Here is a 15,379-nt window from a genome sequence, read left to right on the forward strand (position 1 = left end):
TCAATAAGTAGCTGTGTTCAAGAATCATCATACTTAACTAGGAGAATCAATAACACTATCTGGATTCTGAGTTCCTAAAGAAGCCAACCATTCTGAGTTGCAAAGGATAGAGTGAGATGCCAAAACTGTTCAGAGGCAAAAAGTTAAAAAGCCCCGCTCATCTAATTGATACTGATCTTCATAGATGTTTTTGGAATTCATTGCATATTCTCTTCTTTTATCTATTTGATTTTTAGTGCTTGGGGACAAGCAACAATTTAAGTTTGGTGTTGTGATGAGCGGATAATTTATACGCTTTTTGGCATTGTTTTAGTATTTGGTTTAGATTTTAGTATATTTTTATTTTTTAGTTAAAATTCACTTTTCTGGACTTTACTATGAGTTGTGTGTTTTCTGTGATTTCAGGTATTTTCTGGCTGAAATTGAGGGACCTGAGCAAAAATCTGATTCAGAGACTGAAAAGGACTGCAGATGCTGTTGGATTCTGACCTCCCTGCACTCGAAGTGGATTTTCTGGAGCTACAAAAGCCCAATTGGCGCTCTCTCAACGGCGTTGGAAAGTAGACATCCTGGGCTTTCCAGCAATATATGATAGTCCATACTTTTCCCAAGATTTGATGGCCCAAACAGGCGTTCAAAGTCACCCTCAGAAATTCCAGCGTTAAACGCTGGAACTGGCACCTAAATGGGAGTTAAACGCCCAAACTGGCATAAAAGCTGGCGTTTAACTCCAAGAAGAGTCTCTACACGAAATTGCTTCATTGCTCAGCCCAAGCACACACCAAGTGGGTCCGGAAGTGGATTTTTATGTCATTTACTCATCTCTGTACACCCTAGGTTACTAGTTTTCTATAAGTAGGACCTTTTTACTATTGTATTGAGATAATCGGGGTAGCTATCTTCATTTTATGCTATCTTAGATCATTGGGAGGCTGGCCATTCGGCCATGCCTAGACCTTGTTCTTATGTATTTTCAACGGTGGAGTTTCTACACACCATAGATTAAGGTGTGGAGCTCTGCTGTACCTCGAGTATTAATGCAATTACTATTGTTCTTCTATTCAATTCCGCTTGTTCTTTGTCCAAGATATCACTTGTTCTTCAACTTGATGAATGTGATGATCCGTGACACTCATCATCATTCTCACCTATAAACGTGTGACTGACAACCACCTCCGTTCTACCTTCGATTGGGTGAATATCTCTTGGATTCCTAATTGCACGATGCATGGTTGATCGCCTGACAAATGAGTGCTCGCCTGACAAACGAGCCAGCCATTCTGTGAGATCAGAGTCTTCGTGGTATAGGCAAGAACTGATGGCGGCATTCAAGAGAATCCGGAAGGTCTAACCTTGTCTGTGGTATTCTGAGTAGGATTCAATGATTGAATGACTGTGACGTGCTTCAAACTCCTGAGGGCGGGGTGTTAGTGACAGACGCAAAAGAATCACTGGATTCTATTCCGGCCTGATCGAGAACCGACAGATGGATAGCCGTGCCGTGACAGGGTGCGTTGAACATTTCCACTGAGAGGATGGGAGGTAGCCACTGACAACGGTGAAACCCTTGCATAAGCTTGCCATGGAAAGGAGTAAGAAGAATTGGATGAAGACAGTAGGAAAGCATAGAGACGGAAGGGAAGGCATCTTCATACGCTTATCTGAAGTTCCCACCAATGAATTACATAAGTACCTCTATCTTTATCTTTATGCTTTATTCGTATATCACTATATCCATTTGAGTCTGCCTGACTAAGATTTACAAGGTGACCATAGCTTGCTTCATACCAACAATCTCCGTGGGATCGACCCTTACTCGCGTAAGGTTTATTACTTGGACGACCCAGTGCACTTGCTGGTTAGTTGTGCAAAGTTGTGTTTATGCCAAGGTATTGAGCACCAAGTTTTTGGGGCCATTACTAGGGATTATTTGAGATGTGAAAAGTAGTGATCACAATTTCGCACACACTCGGCGTTTAACGCCCAAAAGGGTAGTGTTTTGGGCGTTAAACGCCAGAATGGATACCATTCTAGGCGTTTAACGCCAGGATGGCACAAGAGGGAAGATTCTGTTTTTAATTCAAATTTTTTTTACAAGTTTTCAAAATTTTTCAAAATCAGTTCTTTTTCAAATCATATCTTTTCAATCATATATTTTCAAAATCAATTTCTTTCTTTTTCAAAGATACTTGCTAACAATTAATGATTTGATTCAACAATTCAAGTATGTTGCCTTTTCTGTTGAGAAAGGTTTAATGTTTGAATCATATCTTTTCTTGTTAGCCAAGTCATTAATTTTCAAAATCAAATCTTTTTAAATTGTTTTTCAAATCATATCTTCTCAATCATGTCTTTTTAAAACCATAACTTTTCAATCATATCTTATTAATCACATCTTTTTCAAAATAGTTTTCAATCATATCTTTTTACTTTCTAATTTCAAAATCTTTTTCAAAAATCACTTGATTTCTTTTCCACTCTTAGTTTTCGAAAATCAATTAGTATTTTTCAAAATGATTTTCAAATCTTTTACTTAATTTTCGAAAATTTCTTCCCTTCTTCTCACATCCTTCTATTTATGGACTAACACTCCTCCTCAATGCACAATTCGAACTCTATCCCTCTTGATAAGTTCGAATTCTTCTACCTCCTCCTTCTATTCTTCTTTTCCTCTGACATCTCAAGGAATCTCTATACTGTGACATAGAGGATTCCATATTTTCTTGTTCTCTTCTCTTTCATATGAGCAGGAGCAAAGACAAAAGCATTCTTGTTGAGGCTGACCCTGAACCTGAAAGGACCTTGAAGCGAAAGCTAAGAGAAGCTAAGGCACAACTTTCTGTAGAGGACCTAACAGAAATCTTCAAACAAGAAGAACCCATGGCAGCCGAAAACAACAACAATGCCAACAATGCAAGGAAGGTGCTGGGTGACTTTACTGCACATACTCCCAACTTCTATGGGAGAAGCATCTCTATCCCTGCCATTGGAGCAAACAATTTTGACCTTAAGCCTCAATTAGTTTCTCTAATGCAACAGAATTGCAAGTTCCATGGACTTCCATTGGAAGATCCTCATCAGTTTTTAGCGGAATTCTTGCAAATCTGTGACACTGTCAAGACTAATGGGGTTGACCCTGAGGTCTACAGACTTATGCTATTCCCTTTTTCTATAAGAGACAGAGCTAGGATATGGTTGGACTCACAACCTAAAGAAAGCCTGAACTCTTGGGAAAAGCTAGTCAATGCCTTCTTGGCAAAGTTCTTTCCACCTCAAAAATTGAGTAAACTTAGAGTGGAAGTCCAAACCTTCAGACAGAAGGAAGGTGAATCCCTCTATGAAGCTTGGGAAAGATACAAACAATTAATCAGAAAGTGTCCCTCTGACATGCTTTCTGAATGGAGCATCATAGGTATCTTCTATGAGGGTCTGTCTGAACTGTCCAAGATGTGATTGGACAACTCTGCTGGAGGATCTCTTCATCTGAAGAAGACGCCTGCAGAAGCTCAAGAACTCATTAAAATGGTTGCAAATAACCAATTCATGTACACTTCTGAAAGGAATCCTGTGAACAATGGGATGAATCAGAAGAAAGGAGTTCTTGAGATTGATACTCTGAATGCCATATTGGTTCAGAACAAAATATTGACTCAGAAAGTCAATATGATTTTTCATAGTCTGTCTGGAATGCAAGCTACACCAGGCAGAACTAAGGATGCTTCATCTGAAGAAGAAGCTTATGATCCTGAGAACCCTTCAATGGAAGAGGTGAATTACATGGGAGAACCCTATGGAAACACCTATAATCCTTCATGGAGAAATCATCCAAATCTCTCATGGAAGGATCAACAGAGACCTCAACAAGGTTTCAACAACAATAATGGTGGAAGAAACAGGTTTAGCAATGGCAAGCCTTTTCCATCATCTTCTCAGCAACAGACTGAGAATTCTAAGCAGAGCCACTCTGATCTAATCAAAACCACTCAAAGTTTCATGACTGAAACAAGGTCCTCCATTAGGAATTTGGAGGCACAAGTGGGACAGTTGAGCAAAAAAATTACTGAACTCCCTCCTAGTACTCTTCCAAGCAATACAGAAGAGAACCCAAAAGGAGAGTGCAAGGTCATCAACATGGCCGAATTTGGAGAGGAGGAAGAGGCAGTGATCGCCACTGAGGAGGACCTCAATGGACGTCCACTGACCTCCAATGAGTTCCCTAATGAGGAACCATGGAATCTGAGGCTCAGAATGAGACCATAGAGATTCCATTGAATTTACTTCTGCCATTCATGAGCTCTGATGAGTATTCTTCCTCTGAAGAGGACGAATATGTCACTGAAGAGCAAGTTGCCAAGTACCTTGGCGCAATCATGAAGCTAAATGACAAGTTATTTGGTAATGAGACTTGGGAGGATGAACCCCCTTTGCTAACCAAAGAACTGGATGACTTGACTAGGCAGAGATTACCTCAAAAGAGAAAGAATCCCGGGAAGTTTTCAATACCTTGTACCATAGGCACCATGATCTTTAAGAAGGCTTTGTGTGACTTAGGGTCAAGCATAAACCTCATGCCTCTCTCTATAATGGAGAAGCTAGGGATCTGTGAGGTGCAAGCAGCAAGAATCTCACTAGAAATGGCAGAAAATTCAAGAAAACAAGCTTATGGACTTGTAGAGGATGTTTTGGTGAAGGTTGAAGACCATTACATCCCTGCTGATTTCATAGTCCTAGAGACTGGGAAGTGCATGGATGAATCTATCATCCTTAGCAGACCCTTCCTAGCCACAGCAAAGGCTGTGATTGATGTTGACAGAGGAGAATTGATCATTCAAATGAATGAAGAATCCTTTGTGTTTAAGGCTCAAGGATATCCCTCTGTAACCATGGAGAGGAAGCATGAAGAGCTTCTCTCAAAACAGAGTCAAACAGAGCCTCCACAGTCAAACTCTAAGTTTGGTGTTGGGAGGCCACAACTAAATTCTAAGTTTGGTGTTGAACCCCCACATTCAAACTCTAAGTTTGGTGTTGGGAAGTTCCAACATTGCTTATGAGCGGATAATTTGTACGCTTTTTGGCATTATTTTTAGTACGTTTTTAGTATGTTTTAGTTAGTTTTTAGTATATTTTTATTAGTTTTTAGTTAAAATTCACTTTTCTGGACTTTACTATGAGTTTGTGTGTTTTTCTGTGATTTCAGGTATTTTCTGGCTGAAATTGAGGGACCTGAGCAAAAATCTGATTCAGAGACTAAAAAGGACTGCAGATGCTGTTGGATTCTGAGCTCCCTGCACTCGAAGTGGATTTTCTGGAGCTATAGAAACCCAATTGGCGCGCTCTTTACGGCGTTGGAAAGTAGACATGCTGGGCTTTCCAGCAATGTATAATTGTCCATACTTTGCCCAAGATTTGATGGCCCAAACCGGTCTTCCAAATCAGCTCAAAACTTCCCGGCGTTAAACGCCGGAACTAGCACAAGAATGGGAGTTAAACGCCCAAACTGGCACAAAAGCTGGCGTTTAACTCCAAGAAGAGTCTCTACACGAAAATGCTTCAATTCTCAGCCCAAGCACACACCAAGTGGGCCCGGAAGTGGATTTTTCTGTCATTTACTCATTTCTGTAAACCTTAGGCTACTAGTTCTTTATAAATAAGACCTTTTGCTATTGTATTTTCATCGGGGGATCTTAGATCATCTTTAGATCTTTGAATCTTTTGATCATGTTTTGGGGGCTGGCCTCACGGCCATGCCTAGACCTTGTTCTTATGTATTTTCAACGGTGGAGTTTCTACACACCATAGATTAAGGTGTGGAGCTCTGCTGTACCTCGAGTATTAATGCAATTACTATTGTTCTTCTATTCAATTCAGCTTATTCTTATTCCAATATATTCATTCGCACTCAAGAACTTGATGAATGTGATGATTATGTGATGCTCATCATCATTCTCACTTATGAACGCGTGCCTGACAACCACTCCAGTTCTACAATTAAAAAAGGCTTGAATGTTTATCTCTTGGATTCTTTAATTGGAATCTTCGTGGTATAAGCTAGAATTGATGGCGGCATTCAAGAGAATCCGGAAGGTCTAAACCTTGTCTGTGGTATTCTGAGTAGGATTCAATGATTGAATGACTGTGACGAGCTTCAAACTCCTGAAGGCTGGGCGTTAGTAACAGACGCAAAAGAATCAATGGATTCTACTCCAACCTGATTGAGGACCGACAGATGAATAGTCGTGCCGTGACAGGGTGCGTTGAACATTTTCACTGAGAGGATGGGAGGTAGCCACTGACAACGGTGAAACCCTACATACAGCTTGCCATGGAAAGGAGTAAGAAGGATTGGATGAAGACAGTAGGAAAGCAGAGAGACGGAAGGGACAAAGCATCTCCATTCGCTTATCTGAAGTTCTCACCAATGAATTACATAAGTATCTCTATCTTTATCTTTATGTTTTATTCATATATCACCCATACCCATTTGAATCTATCTAACTGAGATTTACAAGGTGACCATAGCTTGCTTCATACCAACAATCTCCGTGGGATCGACCCTTACTCGCGTAAGGTTTATTACTTGGACAACCCAGTGCACTTGCTGGTTAGTTGTGTGAAGTTGTGTTTATGCCATGGTATTGAGCACCAATTTTTTGGATTCATTATCGGGGATTATTTGAGTAGTGAAAAGTAGTGATCACAATTTCGTGCACCAAGTTTTTGGCGCCGTTGCTGGGGATTGTTTCGAGTATGGACAACTGACGGTTCATCTTGTTGCTTAGATTAGGTATTTTTCTTCAGAGTTCTTAAGAATGAATTCTAGTGTTTTAAGGTGATGTTCTTATCATCACCAAAGCTGATTGATTCTCATCAATTTAGCTCTTGAATGCAATGTCCTGCTGAAGCTTGGCTAGCCATGTCTAATTTCCTTAGACTGAAGCTTTAGACTAACATTGCATGATTCCTGGAATTCTCATTAAGAATTTTGATATCTTTATTTTCTTTTCCACTTAATTTTCAAAAAATCCAAAAAAATTACAAAATCATAAAAACCAAAAAAAAAAAATTTATGTTTCTTGTTTGAGTCTAGTGTCTCATTTTAAGTTTGGTATCAATTGCATGTTTCTGTTCTTCTTGCTTTTTTTGAATTCATGCATGTGTCTTCATTAATCTTCAAGTTGTTCTTGATGATTTCCTTGCTCTGATCTTTAAATTCTCTTGACTTGAGTGCTTTGTTGTTTGTCATATGCATTCTCATTTTGTTAGTGTCAGTAGTATACAAACTGCTAAGTTTGGTGTCCTGCATGCATTGTTATTAGTTACATTTTGATTATTAAAAATCCGAAAAAAAAATTTTAATTTGTGTCTTTTCAAGTCAATAATACAGAGAATTGAAGATTCAGAACATACAGCAGAGGAATTACACAGAAAAAGCTGGGCGTTCAAAACGCCCAGTGAGGAAGGCAAACTGGCGTTTAAACGCCAGCCAGGGTGCCTGGCTGGGCGTTTAACGCACAAAAGGGTAGTGCTTTGGGCGTTAAACGCCAGAATGTGCACCATTCGAGGCGTTTAACGCCAGGATGGCACAAGGGGGAAGATTCTGTTTTTGATTCAAATTTTTTTTTCAAGTTTTCAAAATTTTTTTTAAAATCAAATCTTTTTCAAATCATATCTTTTCAATCATATGTTTTCAAAATCAATTTCTTTCCATTTTCAAAAATACTTGCTATCAATTAATGATTTGATTCAACATTTCAAGTATGTTGCCTTTTCTGGTGAGAAAGGTTTAATGTTGGAATCATATGTTTCTTTGTTAGCCATGTCATTAATTTTCTTTAAAATCAAATCTTTTTAAATTGTTTTTCAAATCATATCTTCTCAATCACATCTTTCTCAAAATAGTTTTCAATCATATCTTTTTGATTTCTTATTTCAAAATCTTTTTCAAAAATCACTTGATTTCTTTTCCACTCTTGGTTTTCGAAAATCAATTAGTATTTTTCAAAATGTTTTTAAATCTTTTACTTAATTTTTGAAAATTTCTTCCCCTCTTCTCACATCCTTCTATTTATGGACTAACACTATTCCTCAATAAACAATTCGAACTCCATCTCTCTTGATAAGTTCGAATTCTTCTACTTCTTCCTTCTATTTTTCTTTTCCTCTGACACCTCATGGAGTCTCTATACTGTGACATAGAGGATTCCATATTTTCTTGTTCTCTTCTCTTTTATATAAGCAGGAGCAAAGACAAAAGCATTCTTGTTGAGGCTGACCCTGAACCTGAAAGGACCTTGAAGCGAAAGCTAAGAGAAGCCAAGGCACAACTCTTTATAGAGGACCTAACAGAAATCTTCAAAGAAGAAGAACCCATGGCAGCCGAAAACAACAACAATGCCAACAATGCAAGGAAGGTGCTGGGTGACTTTACTGCACCTACTCCCGACTTCTATGGGAGAAGCATCTCTATCCCTGCCATTGGAGCAAACAACTTTGAGCTTAAGCCTCAATTAGTTTCTCTAATGCAACAGAATTGCAAGTTCCATGGACTTCAATTGGAAGATCTTCATCAGTTTTTAGCTGAGTTCTTGCAAATCTGTGACACTGTCAAGACTAATGGGGTTGACCCTAAGGTCTATAGACTTATGCTATTCCCTTTTTCTGTAAGAGACAGAGCTAGGATTTGGTTGGACTCACAACCTAAAGAAAGCCTGAACTCTTGGGAAAAGCTAGTCAATGCCTTCTTGGTAAAGTTCTTTCCACCTCAAAAATTGAGTAAGCTTAGAGCGGAAGTCCAAACCTTCAGACAGAAGGAAGGTGAATCCCTCTATGAAGCTTGGGAAAGATACAAACAATTGATCAGAAAGTGTCCCTCTGATATGCTTTCTGAATGGAGCATCATAGGTATTTTCTATGATGGTCTGTCTAAACTATCCAAGATGTCTTTGGATAGCTCTGCTGGATGATCTCTTCATCTGAAGAAGACGCCTGCAGAAGCTCAAGAACTAATTGAAATGGTTGCAAATAACCAATTCATGTACACTTCTGAAAGGAATCCTGTGAACAATGGGACAAATCAGAAGAAAGGAGTTCTTGAGATTGATACTCTGAATGCCATATTGGCTCAAAACAAGATATTGACTCAGTAAGTCAATTTGATTTCTCAAAGTCTGTTTGGAATGCAAGCTGCACCAGGCAGTACTAAGGACGCTTCATCTGAAGAAGAAGCTTATGATCTTGAGAACCCTTCAATGGAAGAGGTGAATTACATGGGAGAACCCTATGGAAACACCTATAATTCTTCATGGAGAAATCATCCAAATCTCTCATGGAAGGATCAACAGAGACCTCAACAAGGTTTCAACAACAATAATGGTGGAAGAAACAGGTTTAGCAATGGCAAGCCTTTTCCATCATCTTCTCAGCAACAGACAGAGAATTCTAAGCAGAACCACTCTGACTTAGCAACCATGGTCTTTGATCTAATCAAAACCACTCAAAGTTTCATGACTGAAATAAGGTCCTCCATTAGGAATTTGGAGGCACAAGTGGGACAGCTGAGCAAGAAAATTACTGAACACCCTCCTAGTACTCTTCCAAGCAATACAGAAGAGAATCCAAAAGGAGAATGCAAGGCCATTAACATGATTCACATGGCCGAACTAGGAGAGGAAGGAGAGGTAGTGAACGCCACTGAGGAAGACCTCAATGGACGTCCACTGGCTTCCAATGAGTTCCCTAATGAGAAACCATGGGAATCTGAGGCTCACACTGAGACCATAGAGATTCCAATGGATTTACTTCTGCCATTCATGAGCTCTGATGAGTATTCTTCCTCTGAAGAGGATGAGTATGTCACTGAAGAGCAAGTTGCTAAATACCTTGGAGCAATCATGAAGCTAAATGACAAGTTATTTGGTAATGAGACTTGGGAGAACGAACCTCCTTTGCTCACAAAAGAACTGGATGACTTGTCTAGGCAGAAATTACCTCAAAAGAGACAGGATCCTGGGAAGTTTTCAATACCTTGTACCATAGGCACCATGACCTTTAAGAAGGCTCTATGTGACTTAGGGTCAAGTGTAAACCTCATGCCTTTCTCTGTAATGGAGAAGCTAGGGATCTTCGAGGTACAAGCTGCAAGAATCTCACTAGAGATGGCAAACAAATCAAGAAAACAAGCTTATGGACTTGTAGAGGATGTTTTGGTAAAGATTGAAGACCATTACATCCCTGCTGATTTCATAGTCCTAGAGACTGGGAAGTGCATGGATGAATCCATCATCCTTGGCAGACCCTTCCTAGCCACAACAAAGGCTGTGATTGATGTGGACAGAGGAGAATTAATCATTCAAGTGAATGAAGAGTCCCTTGTGTTTAAGGCTCAAGGATATCCCTCTGTCACCATGGAGAGGAAGCATGAAGAACTTCTCTCAAAACAAAGTCAAACAGAGCCCCCACAGTCAAACTCTAAGTTTGGTGTTGGGAGGCCACAACCAAATTCTATGTTTGGTGTTGAACCCCCACATTCTAACTCTAAGTTTGGTGTTGGGAGGTTCCAACATTGCTCTGAGTATCTGTGAGGCTCCATGAGAGCCCACTGTCAAGCTAATGACATTAAAGAAGCGCTTGTTGGGAGGCAACCCAATGTTATATTTTATCTATTTTCCTTTGTTATTTTATGTTTTCTGTAGGTTGATGATCATGGGAAGTCACAAAATCAATTGAAAAAGCAAAAACAGAATGAAAAAACAGAAGGAAAAACAGCACACCCTGGAGGAGAACTTGCTGGCGTTTAAACACCAGTGAAGCTAGCACATGGGCGTTTAACGCCCAGTCTGGCACCATTCTGGGCGTTTAACGCCAGAAAGGGGCACCAGACTGGCGTTAAACTCCAGGAAAGGGCAAGAAGTTGGCGTTAAACGCCAAAAATGGGCACCAGCCTGGCGTTTAACGCCAGAATTGGTATGAAGAGCAATTTTGCTCGCCACTTGGTGCAGGGATGACTTTTCCTTAACACCTCAGGATCTGTGGACCCCACAGGATCCCCACCTACCCCACCACCCTCTCTCCTCTTCTTCACCCATTCACCAATCACCTCAACACCTCTTCCCCAAAAACCCTTCACCTATCAAATCCCATATTTCTCTTCACCACTCACATCCATCCTTCATAAAACCTCACCTACCTCACCATTCAAATTCAAACCACTTCCCCCCCCAAACCCACCCTCCCATAGCCGAACCCTATCCCTCTCTCCACCCCTATATAAACCCATCTTCACTCCTTCATTTTCACACACCCTAAACACTACTTCTCCCCCTTTGGCCGAACCACAAAGCCACCTCCATCTCTTCTATTTCTTCTTCTTCTACTCTCTTCTTTCTTCTTTTGCTCGAGGACGAGCAAAACCTTTTAAGTTTCGTGTGGCAAAAGCATTGCTTTTTGTTTTTCCATAACCATTTATGGCATCCAAGGCCGGAGAAACCTCTAGAAAGAGGAAAGGGAAGGCAAAAGCTTTCACCTCCGAGTCATGGGAGATGGAGAGATTCATCTCAAGGGTGCATCAAGACCACTTCTATGAAGTTGTGGCCTTGAAGAAGCTGATCCCCGAGGTCCCTTTCAAACTCAAAAAGAGTGAATATCCGGAGATCCAACATGAGATCCGAAGAAGAGGTTGGGAAGTTCTTACCAAACCTATTCAACAAGTCGAAATCTTAATGGCTCAAGAGTTCTATGCCAATGAATGGATCACCAAGAACCATGATCAAAGTGTGAACCCGGACCCCAAGAATTGGCTTACAATGGTTCGGGGGAAATACTTAGATTTTAGTCCGGAAAATGTAAGGTTGGCATTCAACTTGCCCATGATGCAAGGAGATGAACACCCTTACACTAGAAGGGTCAACTTTGATCAAAGGTTGGACCAAGTCCTCAGAGACATCTGTGAAGAGGGCACCCCAATGGAAGAGAGATTCAAGAGGGAAGCCGGTCCAATTGAGAAGGCATGACCTCAAAGCCCGTGGCTAGGGGATGGTTGGAGTTTATCCAACGCTCAATCATTCCCACTAGCAACCGGTCCGAAGTTACTATAGACCGGGCCATCATGATTCATAGCATCATGATTGGAGAAGAAGTAGAAGTTCATGAGGTTATAGCTCAAGAACTTTATAAGGTGGCGGACAAATCCTCTACCTTGGCAAGGTTAGCCTTTCCTCATCTCATTTGTCACCTCTGTTATTCAGTTGGAGTTGACATAGAGGGAGACATCCCTATTGATGAGGACAAGCCCATCACTAAGAAAAGGATGGAGCAAACAAGAGATCCCACTCATCATGAAATCCCTGAGATGCCTCAAGGGATGCACTTTCCTCCACAAAATTATTGGGAGCAAATCAACACCTCCCTAGGAGAATCGAGTTCCAACATGGGACAACTAAGGGTGGAGCACCAAGAACATTCCATCCTCCTCCATGAAATTAGAGAAGATCAAAGAATCATGAGAGAGGAACAACAAAGGCAAGGAAGAGACATTGAGGAGCTCAAGCACTCCATAAGACATTCAAGAGGAAGAACAAGCCGCCATCACTAAGGTGGACCCGTTCTTTTATTTCCTTGTTCTTTATTTTTCTGTTTTTCGAAAAATCATGCTTATGTTTATCTATGTTTGTGTCTTATGATCATTAGTGTCTTAGTGTCTATGCCTTAACGTTATGAATGTCCTATGAATCCATCACCTTTCTTGAATAAAAAATGTTCTTAATTGAAAAAGAGAAGAATTGCATGAATTTTAAATTTTATAACAGATTAATTATTTTGATGTGGTGGCAATACTTTTGTTTTCTGAATGTATGCTTAAACAGTGCATATGTCTTTTGAATTTGTGGTTCATGAATGTTGGCTCTTGAAAGAATGATGAAAAAGGAGACATGTTACTAAGGATCTGAAAAATCATGAAAATGATTCTTGAAGCAAGAAAAAGCAGTGAATACATAAAAAAAAAAAAGAAGAAGCAAAAAAAAAAAACAAAAAAAAGGGAGAAAAAGAAAAAAAAAGAAATAAAGTTGTGATCCAAGGCAAAAAGAGTGTGCTTAAGAACCCTGGACACCTCTAATTGGGGACTCTAGCAAAGCTGAGTCACAATCTGAAAAGGTTCACCCAATTATGTGTCTGTGGCATATATGTATCCGGTGGTAATACTGGAAGACAGAGTGCTTTGGGCCACGGCCAAGACTCATAAAGTAGCTGTGTTCAAGAATCATCATACTTAACTAGGAGAATCAATAACACTATCTGGATTCTGAGTTCCTATAGAAGCCAATCATTCTGAATTTCAAAGGATAGAGTGAGATGCCAAAACTATTCAGAGGCAAAAAGCTAAAAGCCCTGCTCATCAAACTAATACTGATCTTCATAGATGTTTTTGGAATTCATTGCATATTCTCTTCTTTTTATCTTATTTGATTTTCAGTTGCTTGGGGACAAGCAACAATTTAAGTTTGGTGTTGTGATGAGCGGATAATTTGTACGCTTTTTGGCATTGTTTTTAGTATGTTTTAGTTAGTTTTTAGTATATTTTTATTAGTTTTTAGTTAAAATTCACTTTTCTGGACTTTACTATGAGTTTGTGTGTTTTTCTGTGATTTCAGGTATTTTCTGGCTGAAATTCAGGGACCTGAGCAAAAATCTGATTCAGAGACTAAAAAGGACTGCAGATGCCGTTGGATTCTGACCTCCCTGCACTCGAAATGGATTTTCTGAAGCTACAGAAGCCCAATTGGCGCGCTCTTAACGGCGTTGGAAAGTAGACATCCCGGGCATTTCAGCAAGGTATAATAGTCCATACTTTGCCCAAGATTTGATGGCCCAAACCGGCGTTCCAAATCAGCTCAAAACTGCCCGGCGTTAAACGCCGGAACTGGCACAAGAATGGGAGTTAAACGCCCAAACTGGCACAAAAGCTGGCGTTTAACTCCAAGAAGAGTCTCTACACGAAAATGCTTCAATGCTCAGCCCAAGCACACACCAAGTGGGCCCGGAAGTGGATTTTTCTGTCATTTACTCATTTCTGTAAACCTTATGCTACTAGTTCTTTATAAATAAGACCTTTTGCTATTGTATTTTCATCGGGGAATCTTAGATCATCTTTAGATCTTTGAATCTTTTGATCATGTTTTGGGGGCTGGCCTCACGGCCATGCCTAGACTTTGTTCTTATGTATTTTCAACGGTGGAGTTTCTACACACCATAGATTAAGGTGTGGAGCTCTGCTGTACCTCGAGTATTAATGCAATTACTATTGTTCTTCTATTCAATTCAGCTTGTTCTTATTCCAAGATATTCATCCGCACTCAAGAACTTGATGAATGTGATGATTATGTGACGCTCATCATCATTCTCACTTATGAACGCGTGACTGACAACCACTCCCGTTCTACAAGCAAACAAGGCTTGAATGTTTATCTCTTGGATTCTTTAATCGGAATCTTCGTGGTATAAGCTAGAATTGATGGCGGCATTCAAGAGAATCCGAAAGGTCTAAACCTTGTCTGTGGTATTCTGAGTAGGATTCAATGACTGAATGACTATGACGAGCTTCAAACTCCTGAAGGCTGGGCGTTAGTGACAGACACAAAAGAATCAATGGATTCTACTCCAACCTGATTGAGGACCGACAGATGAATAGTCGTGCCGTGACAGGGTGCATTGAACATTTTCACTGAGAGGATGGGAGGCAGCCACTGACAACGGTGAAACCCTACATACAGCTTGCCAAGGAAAGGAGTAAGAAGGATTGGATGAAGACAGTAGGAAAGCAGAGAGACGAAAAGGACAAAGCATCTCCATTCGCTTATCTGAAGTTCTCACCAATGAATTACATAAGTATCTCTATCTTTATCTTTATGTTTTATTCATATATTGATGCATTCGCATATTTGCCATTTTAACTAGTTAGTTTAGTTAGTTTTAGCTTAGGTTCATCCACTTTCTTTGAAATAAATGAGCAATTTTGTGAGTTTTCCTCCATGCATCCATGAACCAAGAATTAAGTGAAATTTGGCATAATTCATGCAAATAAATCAAGGAGTTTATATACAAGTTGATGTGAATGATTCCCTTGAAAATTATTGCATAAGATGGCAAAACTTTGAGGAAAGTTCTTTGGTTTATGTTAGGTGATGAAGCAAGAAGACAATGGAGCAAGAAAATATTGGAGAAAGGAAGAACAAGCAAGTTGGCAACTTGGAAATCAAGTTGGCAACTTGCTAGTGTGTGTCCAGCAGAGTTGGCAGCTTGACCTCCCCCTCTTCAAGGATGAATATCTTGAACCACAAGGATCCAATTGGCATGATTTCAATTGCGTTGAGAAGCTGACATCAAG

General features: G+C 40.0%; 1 non-coding gene across 1 annotated transcript; it reads right to left on the reverse strand.

The window, feature by feature from the left end:
- Positions 1 to 8,774: 8,774 nt before the first annotated feature.
- On the reverse strand, positions 8,775 to 8,882 carry LOC130964051 (small nucleolar RNA R71). Its single transcript, XR_009080163.1, has one exon. It is a non-coding gene; the product is annotated as a small nucleolar RNA R71 (small nucleolar RNA).
- Positions 8,883 to 15,379: the final 6,497 nt, after the last annotated feature.

This window comes from Arachis stenosperma, chromosome 2 (genome assembly GCF_014773155.1).
Source record: "Arachis stenosperma cultivar V10309 chromosome 2, arast.V10309.gnm1.PFL2, whole genome shotgun sequence".
Taxonomy (NCBI): Eukaryota; Viridiplantae; Streptophyta; class Magnoliopsida; order Fabales; family Fabaceae; genus Arachis; species Arachis stenosperma.